At 42.2% G+C, this 13,223-nt stretch overlaps 1 protein-coding gene and 1 long non-coding RNA gene across 3 annotated transcripts in view; one reads left to right on the forward strand and one right to left on the reverse strand.

Annotated features, from left to right (window-relative positions):
* SDC2 (syndecan 2) overlaps positions 1–13,223 on the forward strand; it is a 100,353-nt gene that overhangs the window by 49,604 nt on the left and 37,526 nt on the right. The gene's annotated exons all lie outside the window — the stretch shown is intronic.
* On the reverse strand, positions 1,526–6,193 carry LOC123383194. The gene is made up of 2 exons (XR_006592676.1): positions 5,967–6,193; positions 1,526–1,832 (listed from the first exon to the last, which is right to left on the reverse strand). It is a non-coding gene; the product is annotated as an uncharacterized LOC123383194 (long non-coding RNA).

Here is a 13,223-nt window from a genome sequence, read left to right on the forward strand (position 1 = left end):
TATGTTCCAGCCCTTAATTAAAAATAATCTTTAATCTTACAATGCTGTTAATTTTCCAGATACTTTACAAAGCAGTTTCACATACTTTTACCTAGTTCATTCCTCACAGGGGTGCTCGGATATGGGTGTTCGTGTCTTCAGCTGACACTCTGAATGGGACAGAGGCCAGGTTGAATGCCACCAGCCTGTTTTTGAACTGAAACTTGGGCCTTGGGTTGATTTGGGATCCAGTGCATTTTCTAATGTGCCCTGCAAAGCTCTGTGGTTTTGATTTTCCTCTTTTTAATGCTAAGATAAAGACGTATCCTCAAGGCACTACTGGTCCCCGTCTCCCCACCCCATGTGTACCCTGCCCTCGCGCCATTCAGTAGCCAGCGGCAGCCTGACAGCTTTCCTGAGCTTCTCCTGCAGATTCCACTTCCTCCAGTGGGGGGGGGGGGGGGGCGGAAGGGGGCAAAGGGTGGTTTGCATAAGCGGCTGTCTACCTGTAGCTCTCTTCTCTCTCCTTGCGCGTCCTTCTCCCTTTCCTTCCTCCCCCACTGAAGGCTGGTTGTCCTTCAGGCCTCTGCAAATGTTTTTTTTGACCAACCCTCCAGCCCCCCACCCCCACTCTGCATGGTCTTAACTCCGCTCCTCTCTCCATGAAAGCAGTTACCTCTATGGGCTATTTTTCTGGCATTTGGTTGCCTCCCTGATTAGAGCAAGCTTGAGAAGCATGGGGACTTTGTCCAGTTTTGCACCGGTGTTGTAAATGGAATTCATTCCAACGTGACTACAGAAATTCTACTCGGAGACACAGATGCAATTAAAGGAGTTGTTACACTCACAGGTCCTAGAAAGGGGTGGCAAGACGTGCCATGCAGAGGGCCATGTGAGTGCCCAGGAAGCAAGCTCAGCCAAGCAGGTGGGGAGCTGGAGAGAATGAGGTCCCCTGGGCAAGTGCCTTCGTTGGACTCAGGATAGAGCGTACAAGCAAAGGCTTGAGGAGATTTCACTGGTGCATTTGGATGTCACTGGGTCAGAGTGGAATGCAAGAAGGAGAACTTGTGGCAGGGACCAGCCTCATCACACTCTTCACTGGACGCCTGAGCCAGGATACCGGCATCCTATTGGTAGGGATGCAGACGCATGGGGAAAACAAAACTCTAGTTTTAAAAATCTACAGTGCACTCCTATTCTGTTCTCAACCCTGGCACGGTGCTTGGCACATAAGAGGGCTCACGTGTCTGGATGAATGGACCGATGAATGAATGATAGAGACTTTGTCTCCTTTCTTAAGCCATTAGAATAATGGGGAGCCTGTGAGCTTCCGTTAATGTCCATTAAGAGGAACTGGTAGAACACTCAGATTTGACCAAAGTAGAACTCCTTTATTTTGCTGAGTCCTAATACCAGTCACTTAACCGATATTTATTGAGTGGGGGACAGGGCGTGAAGTGCTGTGGCTCTTGGTTCTCCATCTTAGCGTTGCTTCATGTTTACAGAGCAACGAGGATGATTTAATTAGTTACTGGAAGCCCCCAGGTAAAAGCACACAGATAACAAATATTAGTATTTATTTAGGGCAGCTGCATAAACATTGAAACGTGAATGTGTGTCACTGGTGGAGTTTAATAAAGTGGGCTAGATTTAAAGTTGTTCTCTTTGGTGTATAATGCTTTCCGGTCTTAGAAATTTTCAGGAATGAGGCCACTTCTCAGTTACTCTGGACAAAACTTACTCTTCAGATTTAATAGCATTTTCTGCACCAGTCACCTTCCTTTGTTCATCTTTCAAACTCCCTTTATTGACCTACAAGTTGAGGCATCCGTACAAATCCGCATACTTCTTTGCTGCAAAGAAAGGTTTGAGATAGTATAAATTTTCTCTTGGTCTAAGAATAGTATATTTCCAGGTTGAGCTACAATAAATCGTCAAACCTAGTAAAAGCTAGACCTCTCAACTTCCTCCTGGGCTTGCTTGTTAAAATATAGTTTGTTTGGAGTGAATTCTCAGACTGTCATACACATATATTCAAATGTGATTAGGTGACATGCGTGGACATACTACTTGAACTAGAAAGCTTATGATGTGGGTTATTTTTATAATGTTATTTCCGATTTCTCGCCATTACGTTCTCTTCTTTGGGGCTGATTTGAGAAGTTAACTATATATAAACCAGCTGTGGTAAGACATTTTATTATGTTTAAAAGAAAAATGCTCCTTCCTGTTTGGTTATGCAATCCCCCCCACCCCCGTGCACACACACTTTTAAGCAATTTTAGGATTATTTTAGTATCGGTTTTGCCATGTGTCTGGTCAGTTGGTGTCTTCATAGAAGAACGGTGCTGTTTCTTGCTGCATGGTATTTTTATCTGTTTGATACTTGCCCCAAACCCAAGAACATGATACCTGTGTTGTGTAGTAGGAAGGTCCTGAAATGCCAGGCTGGATTCTTTTTTTTTAAAGAAGATACATAAGTACAGGAAGAATACAAGTACATTAAACTGATCCTGAGGATAGATGTCAGGGCATGTCTAAACTTTTTCAACACTCAGTGTACTTTGTAAATAAAGCCCGTAATTGGTATGCATGAGTAGTTAGAGCAGTTCTAATTGCATGAAACCCGTCTGAGAGAAGGGACCATTCTGTTTTTGGCGGTTGAAGAGATTATAAGTGTAGGGTAGAGCTGTGTGTCATTTAGAAATGGTTTGCTAGGGTTCAGACATGCTGCTTTTCTGGTGGGTGGAGATGGGGTTGAGAGGAAAATAACTAGATTGGCCCTGGTTCTTGGGAAGGGAGAAGGGAATCTGCAATTCCAGCTCAAGAGTTGGGTAAGTAGGAACAATGCTTAGGCTAAAGAGATGGCTGATGGTCTTGTGGCAGACAACTGACGGGCCTTCAGTGGGTAGGTATTGTTGCCTCTGTGAATGCTTGTGTTGGCCGTGGTCTTCACCTACACCCTTGACGTGTGTGGAAGAGTTCTTTTCAAAGTAAACATGACAAAGAATTTCTGGATTTTATCTCCTGAGATGGGCTTAGGGTTTGTTGACGAACGTTCCTGACACTTAGTGGGTGCTCTGAAATATTTAGTGACTGAATGACTGAATGTAATTTTTCAATGGGATAAGTCCATGTAAACCAAATACCCATTTTTGAAGCATTTCCACAAATCTAATGAAACTTCTTACTGTGTGAATAACTAAGTGATATAAATTAGTCAAGCACTTCAGTGGAAAACTCTGAAATCAGTGCATTCATTATCTTCGAAGTCCCATATAAAGGCAACGTCCAGAGTATTTTATGAATTGCTAGTGGAGGAACTGGTTTATTTTTTAGACTGTTTCTCCATGACTTCTTGGAACTGCGGAGTTAAATCTCCTCATGGTAGTCTAATGGCTAAAGTTATCTACTTCATGCTCAGTCTGGGGGTAACTGCTGCTATGTGGGGTCTCCCCAAGGAATAACCGTGGAAACAAGGTTGCATCATTTGACACAAGAGCCAGTGGGGACCAGGTGGGATATGATGACAGGAGAAGGGGAGTCAAGGCTGAATGGCCAAGGAGGAGGGGAAATCTGAGGTGGGGCTTAAGGGATCTAGGATTTTGACAGCTAGACGGGAGAAAGGAAGGGACTGCTGGAGAATCTCTGTTCACTTGGAGATGCAGTTGAGTGTGGACAGTGAGCGTGGGTGACCACCTTGTGGAGTTGTTGGTAGAAGGTGGGAAATGAGGTGGAGTATGGGGCCAGGGAGGGGGTTTGGGATTTAATAAGATAAGTAATAAGAGGCTATTGAAGATCTCTGAAGAGAGAAGTGGAGAATGAAACCATGGTTCATACTTCTCTAAGTTAGAGTGCAAATAAGCAGTGCAATCATCCCTGTTTTATAGGAAGGCAGATTGATGAAACTCGAGAGTTCTTCAGCTGAATTCTTACCACGTTGGCTCTAGTCCAGGATTACTAAGCCAACTTTTCTCTTCCAGTTATTACCAAACTTTCCAGTGTGAAATGAATCAAATACTTGGGGAAACAAAGCACCTGGACTTATATGAAGCCTTTATAGCTTCACATAGGACCAGATGTGAGTTTTTGAGTTGGTATTAATTTTGATCTTAAAGATGACAAAGTATCATTCATTCCCCCCCCTCAATTTTCAGTTGGTTTAACAGCCTCTTTGAGATATAATTCACATACCATACAATCTCGCCATTCAAAAAGTATACAACTCAGTGGTTTTTAATATATTCAGAGCTATGCAGCCATCACCACGATCTAATTCTAGAATTTTTCCATCAAAGTTCCCTTCCCCACCCCTCCCAAATCCCTGTATCCATTAGCAGTCGCTGCCCCCCACACCCCACCCTGCAGTTTTCACCTCCTTTCCCCCAACCCCTCTAGCTCTGGGCAACCACTAATAAAATTTCTGTTTCTATAGTCCACTTGATTTTTTTTTTTTTTAACCAGTATACCAAATGTTACCACGGACTTTGGCATCAGGCAACCTAGGTTCAAACCCCACTTTACTAGTTCTGTGACCTTGAGAAAATTTCTTAACTTTGTGAAGTCTGCTTGCATCTCTTTAAAATGTGGATAATATCTACTTCCCAACTGGTGAAGACTAAAGGATATTTATGTAGGTGTGTTTTGTGAAGTGCTACAGGAGTTAATTGCTCCACAGTTAATTGTTCCACTGAATTATTAAAGGGTATCAAATATTAATCCTTTAAAATAGTTGGTGGGACATAATAGAATGCATAACAAATGTTTGGATGTGACGGGGTAGATTTTTTGTTGTTGTTCCTGTGACTTCAGGGTTTGACTTTCAGGATGGAAGACGTATTTGTGTTTCCAGGTATAACCCAGGATGGTAGTACTTAAACTATTTTTGGATCACAAGCCCCTTGGAGAATCTGATGAAAGCTATGCACGCACACTTGATTTTATTTTTAAAAAATCAGGAGGTTCGTGGATCCCTTAAAACCATCCCTACACTCCCTACCTACCAGGTTAAGGACCCTTGGTCTTTTAAAAGAGAGATAAAATGGTGCTTCAGAGCTGGAGCGAGCAGTCCGGCACATCGACAGGAAAACACAGCCATCAGCCAGAAGTGTGTTTACTGTCCAGTTCATAACATCCATGTAAAAGTGTACGTGTGTTTGGCCAAGCAAGGTGGATACTGATCTAGGCACAGAAATGCACCTACATCTCACATTGAGAAGTAATCTCTGGAAGAGCTGGCAAGAGGAAGAATAAGCAACCAGAGTATCTTTCATATTGCAAGTAATGCCCCTCCAGCCTGCACATTTTAGAACCCTTGTATAAACTAGCATCGCATTCCGAAAGGACCAGTGGGAAGTGGGAATTCACAACAGCCTCACTTACAAGGTGAGTGGGATGGCCTTGATTGAGTTGATTCTCCAGATGGCTGTTACTCACAGGCCACTCGATAACACTGCTGTTTATCTCATACCTGTTAAATGGCCCGATGGTGCAGCATCCCTCAATGGATTCTTTTTTTAAGTGTTTTTTTTTTTTTAACATTTATTCATTTTTGAGAGGCAGAGAGACTGAGCACAAGCAGGGGAAGGGCAGAGAGAGGGGGAGACCTTGAATCTGAAGCAGGCTTCATGCTCTGAGCTGTCAGCACAGAGCCTGATGTGGGGCTCAAACTGACCAACTGTGAGATCATGACCTGAGCCAAAGTCAGATGCTCAACTGACTGAGCCACCCAGGCGCCCCTTCTCAATAGATTTAATAGAGAAGTTCTTACCGTGTCTACAAAGCAGATTTCTTCCTTACCAGTTCTGGTTTCCTGCTTACTTTCCTTAATTTGAAATGCACTGTTATGGGAAGTTGTTTGGGCACCCGTGGTAAAAGGATCAAACTAAGAACAGATCTCAGAGGTTTGGGACAGGGAGAAAAGGTGGGGTGAAAGCCAAACGAAGAGTGGCCAGGTGGCCCCTGTCAAATAAGAAGGAAGATCCCACCTGCTGCACAGCCTTGAGAGAACAGTCCTTTATCAGATCTGTCTTCTGCAAATATTTTCTTTCAGTATGTGGTTTGTTTTCTCATTTTCCTGGCAGTGTCTTTTGCAGAGCAGAAGTTTTTAATTTTAATGAAGTCTATCTTATCAGTTATTCCTAAGCAGTGGATCCTGCTTTTAGTGTTGCATCTAAAAAGTCATCATCATAGACCATATGAGTTCGCTTGTGTGGAATCTAAAAAAAACAAAACAAATGAATAAACAAAAAACAGAATCAGACCTATAAGTACAGAGAACAAACTGATGGTTGTCAGAAGGAAGGGGGACGGAGGGTTGGGCAAAATGGGTGAAGGGGAGAGGCTGAAGCTTTCGGTTGTGGAATGACTGAGTCACAGGAATTAAGCACAGCATAGGGACTACCGTCCGTGATATTGTAATGGCATTGCATGGTGACAGACAGTAGCTACACTTGAGGTGAGCATGGCATAACATTATAGATGTGTCAAATCACTATGTTGTATACCTAAAACTGATACAAATTGTGTGTCTACTATGCTTAAATAACATTAAAAATAAGATGTCATTGTCATACCCAAGGTCATTTAGATATTGTCCAATGTTATTTTCTAGGAGTTTTATAGTTTTGTGTTTTACATTTAGGTCTGTGATCCATTTAAAAAAAAAAAAGTTTACTTATTTATTGAGAGAAAGGGAGAACGAGCACAGAGCCTGATGTGGAACTTGATCTCATGACTTTGAGATCATGACCTGAGCCAAAATCAAGAGTTGGAAGCTTAACCGACTGAGGCACGTAGCCACCCCGATCCATTTTTTTTTTTAACGTTTGTTTATTTTTGAGAGTGAGAGATAGGGTGCGAGCAGGGAAGGGACAGAGAGAGGGAGACAGAGAATCCCAAGCAGGCTCCACACTGTCAGCTAAGAGCCCGACTTGGGGGGCTTGAACTCACGAACTCTGAGATTGTAACCTGAACTGAAATCCAGAGTCAGGCATTTAACTGACTGAGCCACTCAGGTGCCCCTAGGTCTTTGATCCATTTTGAGTTAATTTTTATAAAGGGTGTAAAGTCTATCTGGACTTGTTTTGTTGGTGTTTTGTTTTGTTTTGGGGGTTTTTGTTTTTGTTTTTGTTTTTTTGCAAGTGGGTGTCCAGCTGTTCCAGCACCATTTGTCAAAAAGACTACTTTTTTCTCCATTATATTGCCTTTAGTCCTTTCTCAAAGATTGGTTGACTGTGTTTATGTGGGTTCATGCCTGGGCCGCAGCCTTTTCGTGATGTAAAGGTTACCAACCGGACAGAGGTGGCATCTCCAGTGGGGCTGCTGCTTTGCTTGCCCTTGGCAGGGTTTCTGAAGGTGATGGTCTGCCTGGGGAGCCTGGATGGTAGGAGGCTGGCATGGAGGGCACTCCCTGTGGGTGTCAGTAGCTCTGCAAGTTTGAGAAAAGGAGTCCTTGTTTTCAGAGTGAAAGGGAGAGGGTCTGCATTACTGGAATAACGGTGAGTCCAGTCCTCACCTCCTCCTCTTCTGCAGGCTCCTCGGCCCTAACATACTCATTCTAACTGATAAGATAATTAGAGCAAAATTTTGTGTAACCACTGGAACCAGGGATTCCATTGAAACAAATATAATTGGTAATCCTCACCTTCAATTCTTCCTTCTAGTGAAACCTACAATAAAATTAGGGATGTTTTCAAGCAGAGCTTTTGTGCTTAAATTACCCCATTTCTCTTTCCTTAGCTGTAGGCTAACCTAAATTCCCTCTTTCCCAGTGGGGGACTTGGATAGTTCTCCTGTAGAGGCCAAGGTTAATTTAGTGATGTGTTAGTGACTGGGAGAGGGGACATGTTCACAGTAGAGTTCCATTCCTTGCTTTCTTTATATTTCTCCCCGGTAATAACACTTAACTTTGTGGCTTCAGACCATCGTTTTCACACCTGTCACCCCAATTTGTTTTTCTGGCTCTGTGTTCTTTTCTCTCGCACCATTCCAGCCACCTGATGGACATTTTCCCTTGGACACCCTGTGGGTACCTCAAATACCAAATGCAAAAATCTGCCCGTCTTCTCCCAAACTTAATTTCCATTGCTGTGTCTGTAAATGGTATCAGCAAGAGGTCTCTGTTGCCAAGTCGTATTGGAGTTTCCACTGCTGACATTATATAAATCTCTCCCTTGGCCATATTCTGTTGCCTTGCTCTAGATTAGCCTTCTTGACAGTCTTCCATCTGGCCTGCCAAACCCAACCTTCTAGGGTCTCTTTCTTGCTCCCCAAATTTTCAAGAGCTCAAAATTTCCAGTTAAAGTTTGGGCTTCGCAGGCTGGCACTCAGTCTCCTGGCTTTCAGCAACCTTCATCTTTTCTAGTGCCCCCCACCCCCCGCCCTCATGCTCTTGGCTTCCTAACTAAGCCAAGTTCTCTTCGTGTTCTCTTAGTCCTTCCATTTCCTGTAAATATCTTCTGTGTTTTCACTCTTATATCTTCGTTCTCAGACTTCTAAGCTAGTGGTCCTCAAACTTTAGTGTGCATTGGGCCCACATGGAAGGCTTACGACCACATAGATGGCTGGGCCCCATCCCCAGATTTTGATTCAGCAGGTCTAGGGTGGGGTCTGAGAATTAAGTCCTAATAGGTGTCTGTATGATGCTGATGTTGGTGGTCCAGTAACCCTACCTTGCATCTTGAGAACCGCTGTTCTAAGCAGTTTTGAAAAGCTGGATGTAGAAGTACTATAGTTCATACTTAATACATTTAGGCTAGGGGATAAATTTAATTCCTAAGGAGGCCATTAGTTATTCAGATCTGTGAATTGGAGTTTATGTACAAAAGTGCTAAAATTATGTTTTTGAGCTCAAAAAAATATATATACTTCAAGCTCTTAATCTGTGCCAGCTGACAGGCCCTTTGCCTGTAAAAGCATTGTTAAATTAAGGGTTATACTTGTGTTTCCTCTCTACATATTGGATGAGGATACTTGCCATATTTATCCATGAGCCACCGATGACCACACTCTGTCATTACAGACCAATGGGCCGTACAGCCAGTCAACTGCCAATTACGAAACTACAGGGCTGTGTTTCAAAAGCGGTTTAGCCAACCTGTGCCAGCATCTTGGTGGTTCCTTCTGTGACCAGCCTAGGCATAGTCTTGTAGCATGTTGTAGCTTGATGACTTGGTAATTATGACCTTTTTTTTTTAAAGACTCAGGTGTCCCCAGTTGTCCTGGTGAGAAGGCTTACGTTGTAGTTTTATTGTTAAATGTAGGCATCATTTCCCTGTCTCATTCAAAATGGAAATGTAAGCCACCTGTACCCCCCTGTGGGGCTAGGAGAGGAGGGCCGGGAGGGCACTGTGGCCATAGGTCCATGGCTCCTGCCTAGGCCTATGGGCTATTAGAGGCACTTTCGTGTTTTTAACTTTGCAAGGGCATGTTCAAGCATGAATGTGATTTGAGTAGGGCATTTGGGACTCCTTAGAAGGTAATCAGTACCTCATAGAAGAGCTTTCACTTCTGTGCTCATTCGGGTTGCATTCTCCTGGCCTCAACTACAGCCCCTTGCTCACAGAACTGCATGTGTTGGTTGCCTATGGCCTAGCCTCAGAGAGAGAGGGAAAGGACCTGTAACTTAACAGTGCTTCTTTCATGAAGGATTCTGAAGTGAAAGCTGGAAGAGTGCTTTCTGATTGGTGAACGTACCTAAGGTATTTCCCTTATATATCTGGACTTTTGATATCTAAGTGAAATAAAACTGCCCAAGGGAATACCTTGAGATTCGTCCTTTTTTTCCCCCCTGTGGTTCATCTTACAAGTTTTACCATTGCTGGCAGTTAAGTGATGAAATTAGCCCTTCCAGCACTTTGGGAAGAGTACCTCACCCCTCGTTTTTGGAGTTGAATTTTGTGGTCCTTTGGAACACTGACTTACTTGTCTGTTGCCATATCTGAATTCATTCTCTGTACCTTCTTCACTCTGCATCGTACACTTTGATAAGTTAACAATAAGATATCCTTTTCTGCCCAGGCGTATTTATTTATTCTTTTAAAGTCATGCATTGAGGAAAGGAATTTTTAGGAAAATTGTAATGCATTAAGCATGTGCATTAAAGTTATGAGATGTATCAGGTATTTTAGTTATAGTTCATTATGAACAGATACCATATGAGCAAATTATATGAATATTATGCACGAATACACTAAGCCCTCTTTTCTGAAGTTTGTTTTAGAAAGGAGATGCCCATTTAATATTGGTCTGGTTAAGTGAGTCGATATTTGCCATTTGTGAATTTTCAATTTTTAAAAAATGTTTTCATTTTTTTCTAGAGATGAAAGTTTTATTAGAGATGTTCCAATCCAATCTCTTGTTTTATAGGTGAGAGCAGTGAGGTCCTGATAAATCATACCGACCCCCAAAACCACCTTGAATCTGACTTAGGTTTTGATTTAGAGGAGATCTTGGGGTCTTGTGGGATTATCAAATCTTCATTGTTTTTCTGTGCTGAAGAAGTGAATTTATGTTAAGTCTTAGTTTAGTAAGTTTTGGATACATATACATATGTAAGAATATAACATATATAAATCTCAACAAGTGTATGCATATGTGGTCTTGTCTATGAGGATAGAGACAAAGTGGGAAATAGGGTGGCGAGGGTAGAGAATTGAACATCTGTGACCCTGGCAGCAGCCTCTTCTGTGACTACAGTGTTGAGTGGTGCCTCGTGGCTGTGTCTCAATTTTCCCTGACCCCAGTAATACCTACATCACACATAGATTGGGAAATACTGCATTTTCTTCAACAAGGGCTAGAAATAACTGATTGGAAAGGCCACACGGCCAACTGCTATGAAGAAAATGTAGACATTTGAAATGTAATGGTGTTTCCCCTGCAGGTGGGAAGGAGGGGCCTAGGGATGGATAATTGAGGAATCGATGAGTTGGAAGTTTTGGAGTTGAAATTCTGCAACCGGTTGAAATGCCTGAGTTGCTACCCCACAAAAGAGTCATACTGTTAGTGAAAATGCAGTGGGCATCCCAACCACAAGAACTGAGCCCCAGTCTTCTTTTCTGCCCCTTATGCCACTTAGTAGCTGTGTCATCTTGAGTAGGACCCTCGACTCACATCCTTTTTGACATTGATGATGTTGACTACCTGGTCTACCTTACCTGGGTGCAGTGAGCACCCACTTTCCCCGGATGACATAAACGTGTGTCACAGACATAAAGCAGCAAAAGGAGATGTCTGGTGTTTTATCATGATTATCATGGTTATATTATTTTGACTGTTATATTGACTAATTTTTATTGTGGGTTTCTTAGATTCTTCTCTTAAAAATATATGGAATTTTACTTTAAAAACACATTTCGTGTAAGAACATTGGAGTTGACTTTGGTAAATGAACTTAAACACTTAAACTCTCTCATGGCCTTTAAATATTTCCTGACTATTTAAGGGAGTTTAATTTGTCCTAATGCTGTAGAGTTAGGAAACCGTTAATGGTATTGTAGCTCCAGAAGCAAAGGCTGCAGCTAATTTGTTAGAATGGTAAGGATTTGTGTGAAAGTGTTTTCAAGAATTCTATTCACAATATTTCTGGGAAAATAATGAAATGTGAATACTAACAGATTCTTTTTTTTTTTTTTTTTCTGTTGAGAGAGAGCCAGCAGGGGAGGGAGGGAGAGAGAGAATCTCAAGCAGGCTCTACTTTGAGTGTGGGGCTAGATCCCACGACCCTGGGATTATGACCTAAGCCAAAATCAGGAGTCAGACGCTCTCAACCGGCTGAGCCACCCAAGTGCCCCCGTAACAGGTTCTAATTGGGCATGTTTTACCTGTCTAAAGAAGTTCCTATAATAACTATTGTACTCACTACTTTTATATGAGATACAACTAACAAGTATATATACGATACCAAAAAGTGTTTTAGCTGGTTGTGCTTAGTTTCCCTGAGATTGGTGGTCTCTATTTTTTTTTCTTAAGTCATTCTGACCTTGCAATATGAGAAGCATGTTCATAATTTTTATACTTTAATCCCACTGTGAGCATTTATATTTTGGGAGGGCTAAGTGTGTGTGTGTGTGTGTGTGTGTGTGTGTGTGTGTGTGTGTGTGTGTGTTTAAGTGTGTCTTTATTTATTTTCTAAAGTTTACACAACTGAAAATGTTTCAGTAAGATCTCATGACTATAATACGTTGTATCGAATGTCATCAAAGTCTGACTTCCCAGAATTCTGGTAGCAAGAAGATCGGGAAGAATTCTTATTTCTCAATTGCACTTTGAAGAGAAAATGGAGTCTTATGAAAGTCTTAAGTTTTGGCATGTTCTGTCATCTTTAAGAGTATTCACAAGAATAATTTAGTTGTCATAGATAACTTATTTTTACCAAAAAGCCTCATTACCCAACTGTATTCTGAGAAGTGGAGTGGGAATAACATCTATTGAGCACCTACTGTGTGCTAGGCACTGTTATTTCCTGGATGGGTGGTCTAATCTAATCTTTTTTAGAAGAAGGAACTATAAGGTGGTGTAGTTGTTCGAACCTAAGTCTGCTGCACTTTGGAAAGTCCATGTTTTTCCCACTGCTTCCTTATAGAGGCATGATTACTGACTCTTATCTAACATGCCAGTGGAGCTTATTCTAAACTTAGGGTTGCCTCTGTTTTCTTTGCTTTGTCTTACAGAGTTATCGAGATAGGAGCCAGGTAAACCCTCTGTCTGCAGCGAAGCATGTGGGTTTTTCCTCTCTTCCTCAGAAGTTCTTAATTAGTCCTGGCACATCTTGTGGTGAAAGAATACATCTTGTGGGGGTGGAAAATGAAATGTTAACTGTAATGAATAAACTTGTTGGCCAGCCCAAAGAGTTGGTTTTTAAACAAAAGGCGGAACAGCTCGAATGAATTTGTTTTTCATAATGGGCCTTTAAAACATAACCAGAACCTCTTGGAGATCCTAAACAATTGTCCAGTTGCTGAAACGGTTGGATTAGTACTTGGCGTTAGAGCCCTGAAGCTCCGCCTGTGTTAGCTAGGCAGGTAAGGTGGCTGGAGGGGTGGGTAATACATGTGGGTCAGAAAGTTCAATGACTTGCGTAAGGGAAAACCTGGAGGTGGGACTGGTGCTTGCGGTTCCCGGTTCATAGATGGGAAATAAATTCCACAGGGACTGAATTGGAGCCCTCTTTTCTTGTATCTGCAAGTTTGTAGAATGTGAACTGATCAGATGCTATGAGTTGAGCCTGGGTCTGCGGGAGC

Source organism: Felis catus, chromosome F2 (genome assembly GCF_018350175.1).
Source record: "Felis catus isolate Fca126 chromosome F2, F.catus_Fca126_mat1.0, whole genome shotgun sequence".
Classification (NCBI taxonomy): Eukaryota; Metazoa; Chordata; class Mammalia; order Carnivora; family Felidae; genus Felis; species Felis catus.